Source organism: Protopterus annectens, chromosome 17.part0 (assembly GCF_019279795.1).
Source record: "Protopterus annectens isolate FY-2018-M chromosome 17.part0, PAN1.0, whole genome shotgun sequence".
NCBI lineage: Eukaryota > Metazoa > Chordata > Ceratodontiformes > Protopteridae > Protopterus > Protopterus annectens.
The window spans coordinates 826,120,595-826,134,627 of record NC_056751.1 but is presented as its reverse complement, the minus strand read 5'-3'; the positions used below and the strand labels follow the sequence as shown (position 1 = coordinate 826,134,627).

The window sequence follows — 14,033 nt, the reverse complement described above, 5'->3', positions numbered from 1 at the left end:
TTTGAAATGAAAACTGCCATGACATCATGAAAGACTGAATTTGCATTGCTTCATTACCTAAATTAAGGTAATGAGTATATTTTTATGCTAAATACAGCATTAGGAGTTTCATGCTTCTAGAAAGACAAGTGGTCAACTAGGTCTTGGCAGGTGGAATATCTAACATTGAAAATTAACATGTGTGACAATGTAATACTGAAACCACTTTGTGATGCTGCTGTTCTAAGGCACTAGAAGGATTTGTTTACCTATAATGTTTTGTAGATCTGTTACATCATTGGCCAATACTTATCCATTACATCATTTGGGTGTGGTTATAAGGAAAAAAAAAAAAAAAAAAAGAGTAAAACACTATAAATTTCAGTTTGATGAAATCACTTGCAACTTTAACATGAGGAGTATAACTGAAAGTTAAAGTAACTGTAAAACAGAGAATTTGGAAAGGGGCCGATAAAAGTCTTATTTGCATCATGTTTTTAAAGAAATATCTTTAGTTATAACAGTTACAGCACCAACAGCTCTACTAACAGCACTAATTTCATTATTTTATATCATTTTGGAGTACAATTGTGGCAAAAACAGTCACTGTGTTGCGTTGACCTCCCTCAGTTTCAGGCCCACTAGATGAGTCTTAGACACACAGTCTGCATTGTGGAGTGTAAAGCCTGATGTGTGTTTTACCATGAATATAAATTGTTGCAAGGTGAGCGCTCATCTACATTACTTTCTCTGTCCATGCTGTTGCCTTTTCAATCATATCAGCTGGCATGGTCTTTGTTCAGTGTAAATTCTCAGCCAAGGATAAGTTCATAGGTAGATACTAGGCTATCTGCCCGAGGGCATTTATAAGCCTAGCCAGAGTGTGTCGGCTTTTGCCGTCCCATTGATTAATTAACTGATCCTCTGTCAAGCAGAGCCAATGAAGTGATCCCAGGGGGGTATTTTCTGTTACCCATTCACTCATCAAGGCTTTTCTTGAAGAGTGTTAGTGAAGGGTGCTGCCTGATGTAATTTGGAATTTTGTTCCAAAGCATGGGGAGTCTCTGTGACAGGAATCTATCCCTCCAGCATGTTTTATTTATTTTTGTGGCGAGGTTTAGCTCACTAGAGCGTGTGGCTCGCAGTGACTTGGATTTCTTTAGGTGGAGCATGTCCATCAATTCTGAGTTGGACATGGCTTTGTAAGTCAGGCAGAGATCACCTATGAGTAAGCGATATGCCACTGAGTACAGCTGGAGTTTTTTCAGTCGGGCTGCATAGGACATATGTTTGAGACCAGTAATCCTCTTCGTGAGGTACTTTTGTGGTCTTTCCAGCTGTTGGAAGTGTCTTGTGAGGTACATTCCAAATGGGGCATTGTACTCTATGATGGGTCTAATGAGTGACGAGTAGAGGGGCACTATAACCTCTTTATTTCTAGATGCAAACCCTTTAGTAATTAGATGGGCCACATAGAAGGATTTCCTAACTACTTTGGTAATATGATTGTCAAAGGAGAGATTACTATCTACCTGGGTCCCCAGATCTCTTATTACCTCTTCTGTATTAAGGGGCTGCCACTTATGTGGTAATTCGTGGGTGTTTTGTTTTTCCCAAATGGGATGACTATGCATTTTCTTGCTTTTAGCTTGAGGCCATGACTTTGACACCAGGTGTCCGTCTCAGTAAGGTCCTTTTGGAGGATGTCCATGTCAGCCGGAGAGTCAATCATGGCTCCCAGTTTGCAGTCATCGGCGAACTTGGTTAGCCATAGTCCTCCTGTATTTGCCGGTACTTCTGAGAAGTATATGTCAAACAGTAGGGGTCCCAGGACCGAGCCTTGCGTGACACCACTTGTGACTGCTTTAGAGTCAGACCTGGAGCCCGCTATTCTTACCGTGTGAGTTCTGTCTGTAAGCCAGTTGGCAACCCATCTCGTGATGTAGGAGTTTATGTTCAGGCTGGTGAGTTTTTCTGTAATACCCGAGTGAGGAATGGTGTAGAAAGCCTTGGTGAGGTCAAGGTAGGCTGTGTGAACCACCTTTCCCTCATCTATGGCCTTGGTGACTGTCTCAAAGAAGTCAACCAGGTTTAGTAGGCATGATCTGCCCTTAACAAAGCCGAACTGGGTTGGGTCAAGTGTTTGGAGGTTTCCAATGTCTTTGTTAATGAGTTCCATGATGATGCACTCCATAGCCTTGCAGACCAGGCTAGTCAGGCTTATGGGGCGATAGTTACCAGGGTCAGTTGTGGCCCCTCCTTTGTGGAGAGGAATAACAGTTGCTGTACGCCATTCTATGGGCATGTAGCCTGTGGAGAGGCTGAGGTTGAACAGCGTGTTTAGGTGGGGGGTTAGTTTGTTCTGTAGTTTGTGCAAGACGCAGCCTGGGACACCATCTGGTCCCATTGACGGTGTGTTTTTGGCTTTTGAAAGGGCTGTTTTTGCCTGTGCAGCTGTGATTTTTGGGACACTACACTTTTCCGGTATTGTTGTGGGCCCTTTTGGAGGTGAGAGGGGGGTGAAGTTTGCACTGAATCTATCAGCCAGGATGTTGGTAATATCAGTAGGTTCAGTATATTTTGTGCTGTTTTGCACTGGTTTAGTGCATATCTGCAAGTTGCCACTTAGATTCTTAACATAGCTAAAGAAGGTTTTGGGGTTATCTTTTGAATCCTTGGCTATTTTTCTTTTGAAGTTAGCCTTTGATGATTTCAAGAAGGACCTCAGTTTCTTACTGATACTGATCAGGGATGTCTTTCCTTCTTGGGATTTGCTTTTTTTCTGAACTAGTTTCCTCCTCCTATTGTATAGCCTGTTTATTGCAGGGGTCCACCAAACTGGTTTCCTTCTCTTAGAGGAGTGAGTCTTGGTTTTGCTAGGGATGGCAAGATTCATGCATCCTTGTAGGTGCTCATAGAGTGCATTTGTAAAGGTTTCTGCATCTTGGGCAGCGTTCTCCTTTAGAGTGGGGGCTGTGAAACTTACCACCTCTGTCTTAAGTAAGGTGAAGTTTGCTTTAGAAAAGTTTTTTTTACTGTGGTTTCCTTAGTTGGGGGTGGTGGGGGAGTGTGGACATCCAGAGTGATTAGTTTATGGTCTGATCTAACCAGTAACGGGTTGACCTCCGGTGTGGAATACCTGTCGCCCATGTTGGTGATGACCAGGTCCAATATGTTTTCACCTCTGGTAGGGGAGTTTACCAGCTGATCCAGGGCGTTTGAGTTTCTTTAATTCCAGGAAGCGCTGGGCCTGGGAATTTGTACTCTAGTAGTTTTCCCAGTGAATGGTAGGGTAGTTGAAATCGCCCAATGTCAGGGTGTTTGGTAAGACCTTCATGTTTTCCAGTGAATCCAGAAAGGTGGAGTGGTGGTCCTGGGTCATGGAGGGTGATCTGTAGCAGGCCACAATTTGCATTGGAGATTTGCCCGATGTTAGTTGCACACGGATGATATCAGAGGTATCATGCTGCACCACTAACCTGGAGGTGTAGGTATCCTTGATGAATATGGATACATCTCCTCCTTTTGTGTTTCGGTCCGTGTTCTGTGGCCGAAACGTGTGGTATGAGTTGTAGCCCAGTAGTGCTGGGGTGCTCTCTGGAGCCTCGAGCCAGGTATCAGTTACTGCACAGATGTCAACGTTCTCCATACTGAGGAGTGCTTTGAGCGCGTGCATTTTGAGATTTAAACTCCTGGCATTGAGTAGCATAACCCTCAGTGTTTTTGTTAATTGTGCTGTTTACGGAGGTGGGTTTTACTTTTGAGCCTTGCCTAAAAAAGGCACTATGGGGGCAGCAAGAGCCTTGGCCAGTATTCGAAAGCCTAGGGGTGACAGGTGCAAGCCCTCTCTTGCGAAGCAATGCGGCTTGTCGAGCATGTCGTCCCAGGCTGACAGACACTAGATCCCCTCTGAATGACACCAGTAGCTTAGCCAATTGTTGAAATTGATCATTTTTTCTTTATACTGAGGTATCATTCTTGGTGAGGGCAGGATGCTACTCAGGGTTAGGGTCATACCAGCCTGGGCTACTTGATCAGAGAGCTTCTCTCCATGTCTCTTTACATGTAGTCCAGGGAGGTACGTCTCAGGTCATTCACACCAACATGAACAATGACAGAGTCATATTTGTACTTGTTCTGGAGTGATCTGAGTGCTTGTGCTGTGTGGCGGGTTCTGGCTCCCGACAGGCAGCTAACAGTAACCTTCTGCTTGTCCAGCCTAGTGAGTGGGACGTCAGTGTGCTTGACTATAGAGTCACCTATTACGAGTGTGTTAGGTATGTTATTTCCCCTTAAGGGCTGTGATTGTGCGGCACACTGATTTTGTGTTTTATGTGTTGTCTGGTTTGTGACGAGAAGTGCAGGTTGTTTGGGAGTCTGCTTTGGAGGTCTCTGATGCTTTTGCAGGTTTTATTTAGAGCCTCCGAGTATGATTTTGTGTATTTATGTGTATTTGTTGCCAGTGTTGTTTTAGTAGGTCTGTGTGCGGCTGGAGTTGTGGTGCAAGTGTTAACCTTCTCCTCTTGACTGTCTGTTCCAGTCTTTGGTGGAGATAGCTTAGCTTCCAGTTTGGCCGTATAATTGCATCTCTTGCATATGTTGGTGTTTTGTGGTAGGAGGAGAGGGTTGTCTGTGTACATGAGGCAGTTGTAATATTGCCTCAGGATATCCAGATTCACCAGCTGGACTGGAGAGTGCACCTGGAGTTGCCCTTTGGTCATGCCTGAATAGTAGGGTGAGCTGCTTAGTCGCTTGGTTGGTGAGGGGTGAATAAAGAGCCTTGCCCTGCTGGGCAATCAGTGTTAGGGTATATTAGTGCTTGCTATTAGGTCTGAGCAAGTGCTGGGCTGTAAGATGCTTTTTGAGTGCTTAGGTTGAGAGTTAGACTAATTTCAAGGGAAAAACTGAAGAGGAGACTTAGTGGAGCCGGGACTAATTTAACCGTAGCTAACTGGCACTGCCCGGTGCGCAAAACTGTGCAAACGCGGTTTTTATAGCAGGGAAATGAAAAAGAGAAATTAGCCCAAAATGGCCAGTAAACTACTAACTTCTGGGCTGGAACCACTCCTCCAGGGACAGATAGGTTGCTCAAAGCTCCCCTCTCTCACAAGTGAACAGAGAAACTTCCTTCTATTCAGGTAAGGTATGGGCAACTCGGAAACTAGTATCACAACCCTGAATTCAGCACTAGCCTGGAAACTGGACTATACTAGCTTAGCAAGGCGGGAAACAAGGATTTTTTTTTGTTTGTTTTTTTGAAAAGATAAGGCAAACACAGTAAAAAATACACTTAAAACAGCTTTAAACGACTACAAACGATCAGAAAAGGCCATCATACTTTAGTGTGTAGCCTACAACAGTTAAATTATTTAAACAAAAAACAACTTGTGCAGGCAGTCAGATAAGTACAATATGTGAAAAAAAAACAAGCTTTTAAATCACAATAAATGCTGGAAAATCTGTGTTTAGGCAGAGAACAGTTAAGTACAGCAAGAAAGTACAGAAAACTGATACTTAATCACTCCAAACTCTCTCTCCTTAGCTAGAAGGCTTGTATCAGTCTAAGGCTTTCTAGTGCTACCCAGTAGGTTAGTTACAGGAAAGATGGGAAGCAAGCGCAGATGTGGTCTTTTAAACCAGAAAGTTGAAAGAGACTGACAAACTGTCCAAATGGTCAATAAACTACAATTTCTGGGTCAAGAACTTCTCCTCTCGTGGTAGACAGGCTACCTAATGCTTACCACTCCCACTGATAAGCTAGAAGGCTTTCCTCCAACACAGAAAGGCTTGGGGGGCTCAGAAGCTTACAAAAAGTCCTGGAATTCCACAAATCTGTACCTGGACTAGACTAGTTACAGGAAAGGCGGGGAACAAGTACAAACATAGGCCTTTAAGCCAGCAAGTTGAAAGAGATGGAAAACTGCCCAAACGGCCAAATAAACTGCAATTTCTGGGCCAAAACTCACTCTTCCCGTGGAGGATAGGCTACCCAGTGCTTATCGCTCCCACTGATAAGCTAGAAGGCTTTCCTCCAACACAGAAAGGCTTGGGGGCTCAGAAGCTTACTAACAATCCTGGATACAGCAACTCTGTAACCGGACTAGGCTAGTTATAGGAAAGGCGGGAAACAGGCACAAGTGCGGCTTTCAAGCCAGAAAGTTGAAAGAGATGGAGTAAAACTGCTCAAACAGCCAATAGCTACAATTTCTGGGCCAGGGATGACTCCTCTTGTGGTAGATTGGCTACCTGATGCTTACCACTACCACTGATAAACTAGAAGGCTTCCCTCCAACACGGAAAGGCTTGGGGGGGCTCAGAAGCTTACAAAGAGTCCTGGATACAGGAAATCTGTACCTGGACTAGACTAGTAACAGGAAACACAGGAAACAAGAGCAAACGAAGGCTTTTAAATCTGGGCCAGAAACCACTCCACCTGTGGTAGATAGGTTACCTAGTGCTTACCACTTCCACTGATAAGCTAGAAGGCTGCTCTCCAACACAGAAAGGCTTAGGGGGCTCAGAAGCTTACCAACAGTCCTGGATACAGCAAATCTGTACCTGGATTACACTAGTTTTAGGAATGGCAGGGACCAAACGCAAAATGGGCTTTTAACCATAAAGTAGAAAGAGATGGAAAAACCTGCCCAAATGGCCAATGAACTACAATTTCAGGGCCAAAACCCACTCTCTTCCCATGGTAGATAGGCTACCTAGTGCTTACCACTCCCACTGATAAGCTAGAAGGATTCCATCCAACACAGAAAGGCTTGGGGTGCTCAGAAGCTTACCAACAGTCCTGTTTACAGCAAGTCTGTATCTGGACTTGACTAGTTACAGGAAAGGCAGGAAATAAGCTTAGATTTTTTTTTTTTTTTTTTTACAGAAAAGCAGCTAAAACAGCAGTAAATACAATTCAAATTGTAGTGCAGGCCAGCACACCTGAGTTTGTAGCAACACTACGGCAAATACAGTTCAAATAAATGCAATTAAATTAACAAATGACTAAAAAACAAGTGCAGAAGGCAGTAAATTAGAAGGCTACTAACGAGCAGTAATAAGTGCAGAGTAAGAGCGACTGAACAGATAACAGCATGCAGAAGAGCAACTAAGACAGTTACAGTAAGAGCAGATGAATAATATATATATATATATATATATATATATATATATATATATATATATATATATCTATATGGATTCACTTCATAACATTGAAATATCAAAATACTGAAACTCAAAACACTGAAACCAAAATACTGAAAGCTCAAAATACTGAATACTCAAAATACTGAAAACATAAATCATAACAATTTCTACCAAATATATGCAGGGGCAAGCCCCTGCACCCCTGCTAATTAAATATATCAACTGCAAGATTGCACATAGTGTAGTTAAGTGCAATCTTGGAGTAGATATATATAATTAGCAGGGGGCTTGCCCCCTGCATATATTTGGTAGAAATTGTTATGATTTATGTTGTTTAAGCCGAGTTACGACAATATGTGTTTTCAGTATTTTGAGTATTCAGTATTTTGAGCTTTCAGTATTTTGGTCTTCAGTATTAAGAAGTTTTGTCATTTTCAGTATTTTGAAGTTTCAGTGTTATGAAGTGAATCCATATATATATATATATATATATATATATATATATATATATATATATATATATATATATATGGATCTACCTTAGTAGATCGACATGTTAAAAGAGCGAACACGAATTAACCGATGCCAGAAGATCGCAAGTCACTTCACCGACGCCAGAAGACCGACGGAGGAAGACACCGACGCTGAGAACACTGCGATGGGGAAAGGATGTGTTAGTATGCGGTAGTGACGGACGATAGGGTGCGAGTAAGGTAAGTGTGTGATGTTGGTGGTCTGTAGGGGTAGGGGTGGGATAAGTGAGTTAGGGTTAGGGCGCGGGTTAGGTAAGGGTGCGAGTAAGGTAAGTGTGCGATGTTGGTGGTCTGTAGGGGTAGGGGTGGGATAAGTGAGTTAGGGTTAGGGCGCAGGTTAGGTAAGGGTCTGAGTAAGGTAAGTGTCATGTTGGTGGTCTGTAGGGGTAGGGGTGGGATAAGTGAGTTAAGGTTAGGGGGCGGGTTAGGTGAGTGTGCGATAGTGACGGACCTTAGGGTAAGGGTTTGGGTTAGGGTTGTAGATAGTTGTGTATGTATGGGTTAGTGTTCGTTTGTAAGGATTTTTCGTGTGCTTGTGTTGTGTGTGTGGGTTTTGGATAGGGATTTGTTTTGTTTGTTGGTATGATGTGTCGGTGTATGCGATGTCGTGTTTGTGTACTGTCGATCTTCTGGCGTCGGTGAAGTGACTTGCGATCTTCTGGCGTCGGTTAATTGTGTTCGCTCTTTTAACATGTCGATCTACTAAGGTAGATCCATATATATATATATATATATATATATATATTTTTTTTTTTTTTTTTTTTTAGGGAAGGAACAGAGCAGAATATGATCTCACTGCACTCAGTTGAGTGAGCAAATGAGATGGGCCCAGAAGGAGTATCCAAATACAAATCTACAAGAGGGGCAGACAATTTCAAACCCACCAGCATTAATACCAAAACAAGAACAGGGACAGTGGGTGGGGAACTAACTGTAGAGTGACAGCCACAACTTCAGTTGAGTTAATATTCAGTGAAAAACACAAGTAAATAAATTAAATACACTACTATATGCAAAAGAGCAGATAAAAGTGTACTTAAATTCACTTATACGTCCAGCTGATTTCAGGTAGATGTTAGCCGACCAAAGCTCTGATATTAAGATATAGTACAAGTGCCCATTTCAATGCCAGGTATTCTTCCTAGTGGTGGAATACTAGTTGTTTGCTGTGTGAGATGTTCTTCCCGGTAAAAGGGCTCTGTTATTGCTGTCCCTAAGTCTGCCTCTGATACATTAATATAGATTATAAAAGGCCTGCTGAAATCCAGAGAAACTTAAGACAGGCCCCTGAACAAATGTTCTTCAACTCAATTATTGTCTGCTTCTACTATCCACTTTATTTTAAGGGGCATCCTCTGTTTTGTTAGATCAGTAAGAGAGCATGCTGTTTAATACACATAGACACACAGATTGACTACTGTGGTATTAGAACCTAGCTCTGCAATCTAGAAGACACAGTACATATTGCAAGTGATGCTGCGGATGTCTGGCAAGCACCAGACCTGAATAGTTATTTGTATAGCCCAAAATAACCAAAATGTAATTAAACCAAATTCTAAATTTTATCAGTGGCCCGCCAGTGCCTGTAGAAGTGTGTTCAGGTGGTATCTCTATAATGAGCTTTGAAATCAAGTGATTTTTAAAGCTTGGGAAAATGGTCTTATGTCACTCAGGGCACCCAGCTCAAAAGTTCTTAACTTCTTTCCTTATTGCTGACCAATAAAACCTTACACTGATCTGTGCTTTAGTATCGTTTCCCCCAGGTGTCCTAGTCCATGATAACTATATGCTAATCTTATCTGTAGGTTTCTGAAAGGTTTGTTCTAGTTCTTGTGTGGTGTTATTTAAAATAAGTTCTGTTAACTGAAATATGAGTAGAAAGTGGAACATTTTGTTTAGCCTCCTCTCCTAGAGCTTTGTTTATATGTTCTCTCATTCATCTCAGTGTCATCTTCCAGTTGAGCCATTAAAGTTTGGCCAGCTTACTTGGAGATCAACTAGCTCTGTAATTTCCTCAGGGTCAGTCTGAAGTGAGGTAGAAGGCATTGCTTCCTCTCCTGCTATACAGGCACTGGAGTCTTGGTGTTTGCTTACCTCTTGTCATAAATGGTGCTTACATCAGTTTTCTTTGTGTCAGTTGTTATCTCTACCTTACTCATTTTTTTTTGTTGTTTTCTTCTACAGACATGAGGAATATCACCCTGTTTCATCTGTTTAAGCTTCATATACTTTGACTAAGCAGGTATATTATTATGGCTAGGTTTAAGGTTACTTTGTCTTTTTTTAACATGAAACATCATTATAAAGTTATCATGTATGACATAGGCAGTCATATGTTTATATAAATAAAAACAATCCATATTGCCACAATTTTAGTTGCAAACATTATACATGATCACTTAAAATCTATCTTGTCATTGTCAGTCAAACTTTACATAGCGCATTCATATCCTGCCTCCTTTTAAACCTCGCTCCTCCTGTGCATGTATTGTTCACACAATTCCCATTTTTTCCATGTAATTTGCTCTTACTGTTTTCTAAAGATTCCAGTTCCAGTTGTTTATCTCTGTTACTATATTCACTTCTAGTGCAGTTGGTTTAGATTTTGATTTCCATTTTCTAGTAATTGCTTTTTTTGACAGCCACCATAATTAGACTCAGCAAGGCCTTACTATGTCTAGGCAATTCCGATTCTGTATCATAGCTCAAAGAAAAATCATTTCTTTAGTTACACCAGTTTGCTTACCCAGTATCTCTGACAGAGTAGTCCACAGGGAATCTGCCAACTCACTACACTCCCAGAAAATATGTTCCCAATTACCTAGTTCTTCTACATCACACCTCCAACATTTGTCTGCATGAGGAACAATTCTTTGGAGTCTACTTGGGTTATAAAAATACCTAGCCAAACATTTCCAAGCAAAGATCCTAAATCTTCTTCTAGACTTTTTGCATATTTGGAAGACGTACATGTATGCGATGTACATATATTCACCATTGTTTTTTTTTTGTGAATTGTTTATCTGGACTCTCTTCCCAATCCTTTTTAACCTCCTCTGATTGATTCTTATGGTTATCATGCAATATTTTGTATACTGTACTAATTATTCCTTTTTTTAACAGCAGCTTCTGTTCTAGATTCTACTAAAAACTCTACCAGTGCTGGTCTTTCGCTTGGGATCCCTCTATTTCTTTCTTTTTGCCTGTACTTGGATAACAATCCTTGATTGGGAAGGCAGTCTATATACTGCAGTTCAAATAAATTCTTGGCCTCTTCCAATTGTAGTATTACCTTTCCCTGTCTAATTATTTGCTCCCCATACCGTGATTATTTTGCCAGTTTTCACCAATAAATTCCAGCCCCCTCTTGCCTATTGTTTGTATCCCTAATTGCAGTCATCCCTATTGGCAGAATCTCCTTTCTCCATTCCCATATTGGCTTAGTTATCAGAGTACTTTCTGTTATTTTATGAATATAATATTCTGTATGGTTATTGTGCTACGTATAGGAGCCTTAACTGTGTAGCTCTGAAATACCCCTTCAAATTGGGTAACCCCAAACCTCCCTGTTCTGTTGGAAGAAGCAGTTTATCCCACTTGAATGTTGCCATCTTCAAAATCCTTCAACTCTTTATTTATTGCTGTCCAGAGCGTCTCCTCTGATTCATAAATATAGCTCTGACCTGTGTATTAAAACTAAATGAACTGAAAACATTTTAACTGTTTGTATCTTGCTATCAGTATCTATATCCATATAACAGAGTTTCCAATTTCTCAATTTTTGTATTATCTTTTGTCTCTTTCCACATATCCTTAGCTTCCACACCAAAATCCTTTTAATCCGTACTCCTAAGTACTTCATTTTATCATGTCTACTAGAAGTCACTACTAGAAGTCACCAACACCTACAATAACTTTGGAGATGCACTATATAGTAGTTCAGTGGCTAAAAAATGGAACTCTATCCCTACTAGCATTCAAAACACATCATCCAAAGCCTCCTTTAAAGACCTCATCAGGCAACATCTCAAGCAAAGTTGGTAGTGCCATGATTGCTCCCAGGCTAGTGAAAGCGGATAACATATACATACTAAATCTAGAGCACTTGATAATAGTTTTCAATCTTACTCGCAAACACTGGCTAATCTACAGTGTATGTACTGTACCTGTGTATTATGTATGTATTCTACCTATGTTCCAAATTTCAGCTGTACACCACAAATCTATTAAATACTTTTATTTTTAAAATTAATATTTTTTTGTTTATTCTCTCCACTGTAACTGTTTATGTGCTGCATACCACTGTCTCTTGTAATTTGTGTGTATACTGATCATGTCTAAATAACTAAATGTGTCTGTAATTTTTCTTTGTGGAGCTTTTCTCCCCAGGGCTCTGCTGAAAAAGGGCCTTTTCGGCTCAGTCAGACACCCCCGGTTAACAAATGTAAAATAAAATAAAAAATAAAATAAAATAAATAAATAAATGTCTCCATAAATATGGATATTGCTGATCTCCTTGTGCACTGTTGTCTCCTTTTTTATTTTCTTCCTTAGGCTGCTCTTTCTTTGTGTTAGTGAGTCCAACCCTCTCCCTTTCTGTTTCTTTTCTAGTTGGTTTCCGTCTTCAGAATGTGTCTCAGAACAAAGTTCGTCTTCAGTTTTACCTGATACCTGTACCCTACAGTTTTCTGCAAGTGTAAAACAGAAAATACAAGTAACTGAAGTAGGTTTAGATCTCTAACTAGGTACTATTTTTTTGTCTTTTATTGCATTAGTGATATTGTACTTTACCTTGATGTTCACTTATTTAGAATTCTCAATTTGGGTGGGCTTTCTATTTCAGTTTGACATAAAATTGGACAGAAAATGTTAAAATTCTGCTGAGATTGTGCATTTTACTTCCTAACGTTATTCTTTTGAAATACATCCTCATAGTGAGTGATTTTCTTTTTTTCAGTATTGCTAACCATTTCTACTCTCTGCTTTGAAAAACATCTGCAATATTTTACTTTATGATCCCCTTCTTCCTCCTGTGACTGTTTCTGCAGGATGCTCTGCCATAGGAATGTGCTGGCATAGCTCTTTAAATAATGCAGTCTTCTTTCCTGTGTAACCATAACAAAATACTTTTGGGGCTTTCTTGAGCTTTATTAGATCCACATGCTCTTATAAATGTGTCTGGTGGTTGCCCCTTTTTCCATGCTTGATAGAAGTGTATTTGTAGGCCTGTTCATTTGTTGCGGCACCCCTTCTCTACACTAAGGTGGTGTCTCAAAAGGATTACATCCTTCTCATTGCTCTCCCAAATTCTTAATATGGGAAACCTTTTCCCTATTACCATTTCATGTGCTCAACTGGAGACTGCAGCAACAAGGTGAAGTATTTTCCCAAATGGTTTGTATTTTAATTGAGTAATCTGATACTGTTTTCTATCCCCAAGAAGGCAGGTTACTTCAGCTGCTTTTTAGTAAGGATCTTTTTTCTTAGTTACTATGTCTTTCATGAGTGTGACCATACTGTCTGAACTCTCTAGTCTGTGCAGCTCCCTGCCATCACTTAGACATTGCACTTAATCAACTTTTCTGTAGCACAGTAGCAAAATGCTGACTCCACTATTCTTACAGATGATTAATCATATTCCATAACTGTAACATCATCATTAGTGGCATACTTTTCATTGAGTACAGTTTTCACAGGTCTAACAGTGTTAGTACATAGTCTAGCTGTATGACCTCTTTCCTACAAGTGAAAGAGCATGTCTGCAGTTAATAGTTTCTGTTTCTCACATTCTTAAACTGGCAGGCAAAGCCCTTTTAAAGTTCTCTATGGCTAACATTTGTTTTCTTTTACTTTTAGTACTTTGATCCTCAAGATCTAGCCATTATTTAAGTACATGTTTTAAATCACATAGTTGAGTGCTTACCATCTTGTTAGGAGAAAATGTCCAGCTATGAAACGTTTGGGCTTGTATCTCCAGGGGTGACACCAGCTCAGGCTAATGGCACCTTTTTTTTTTTTTTTTTTACTTTTTAAATGGCTTTCGCCACCCCGTGTAATGGTACAAAAGTGTACAGAATAAATTTAGAATACTGTGCCTCTGTCTAGTAGTGACACAGTGAAGACCCCCTTACATAATAGAATTAGTTTACTGTGCCTCTGTCTAGTAGTGACACAGAGATGACCCCTGGGGTAAACCTACAATCTCCCATCCACTCGTCAAGATTTCTCTTGAAGAAAGTCAGTGAGGGGCTCTGCCTAACATGAACTGGGATTCTGCTCCAGAGTATGGGAAGCCTCTGAGTTATGAATCTGTCTCTCCAGCATGTCCTATTCATATTTGTGCTGAGGTTCAAATCTTTAGCTCTCGTGGTTCTG

At 40.6% G+C, this 14,033-nt stretch overlaps 1 protein-coding gene across 1 annotated transcript in view; it reads left to right on the top strand.

Moving 5' to 3' along the window:
* ZNF143 (zinc finger protein 143) overlaps positions 1-14,033 on the top strand; it is a 752,158-nt gene that overhangs the window by 97,321 nt on the left and 640,804 nt on the right. The window lies entirely within an intron of this gene.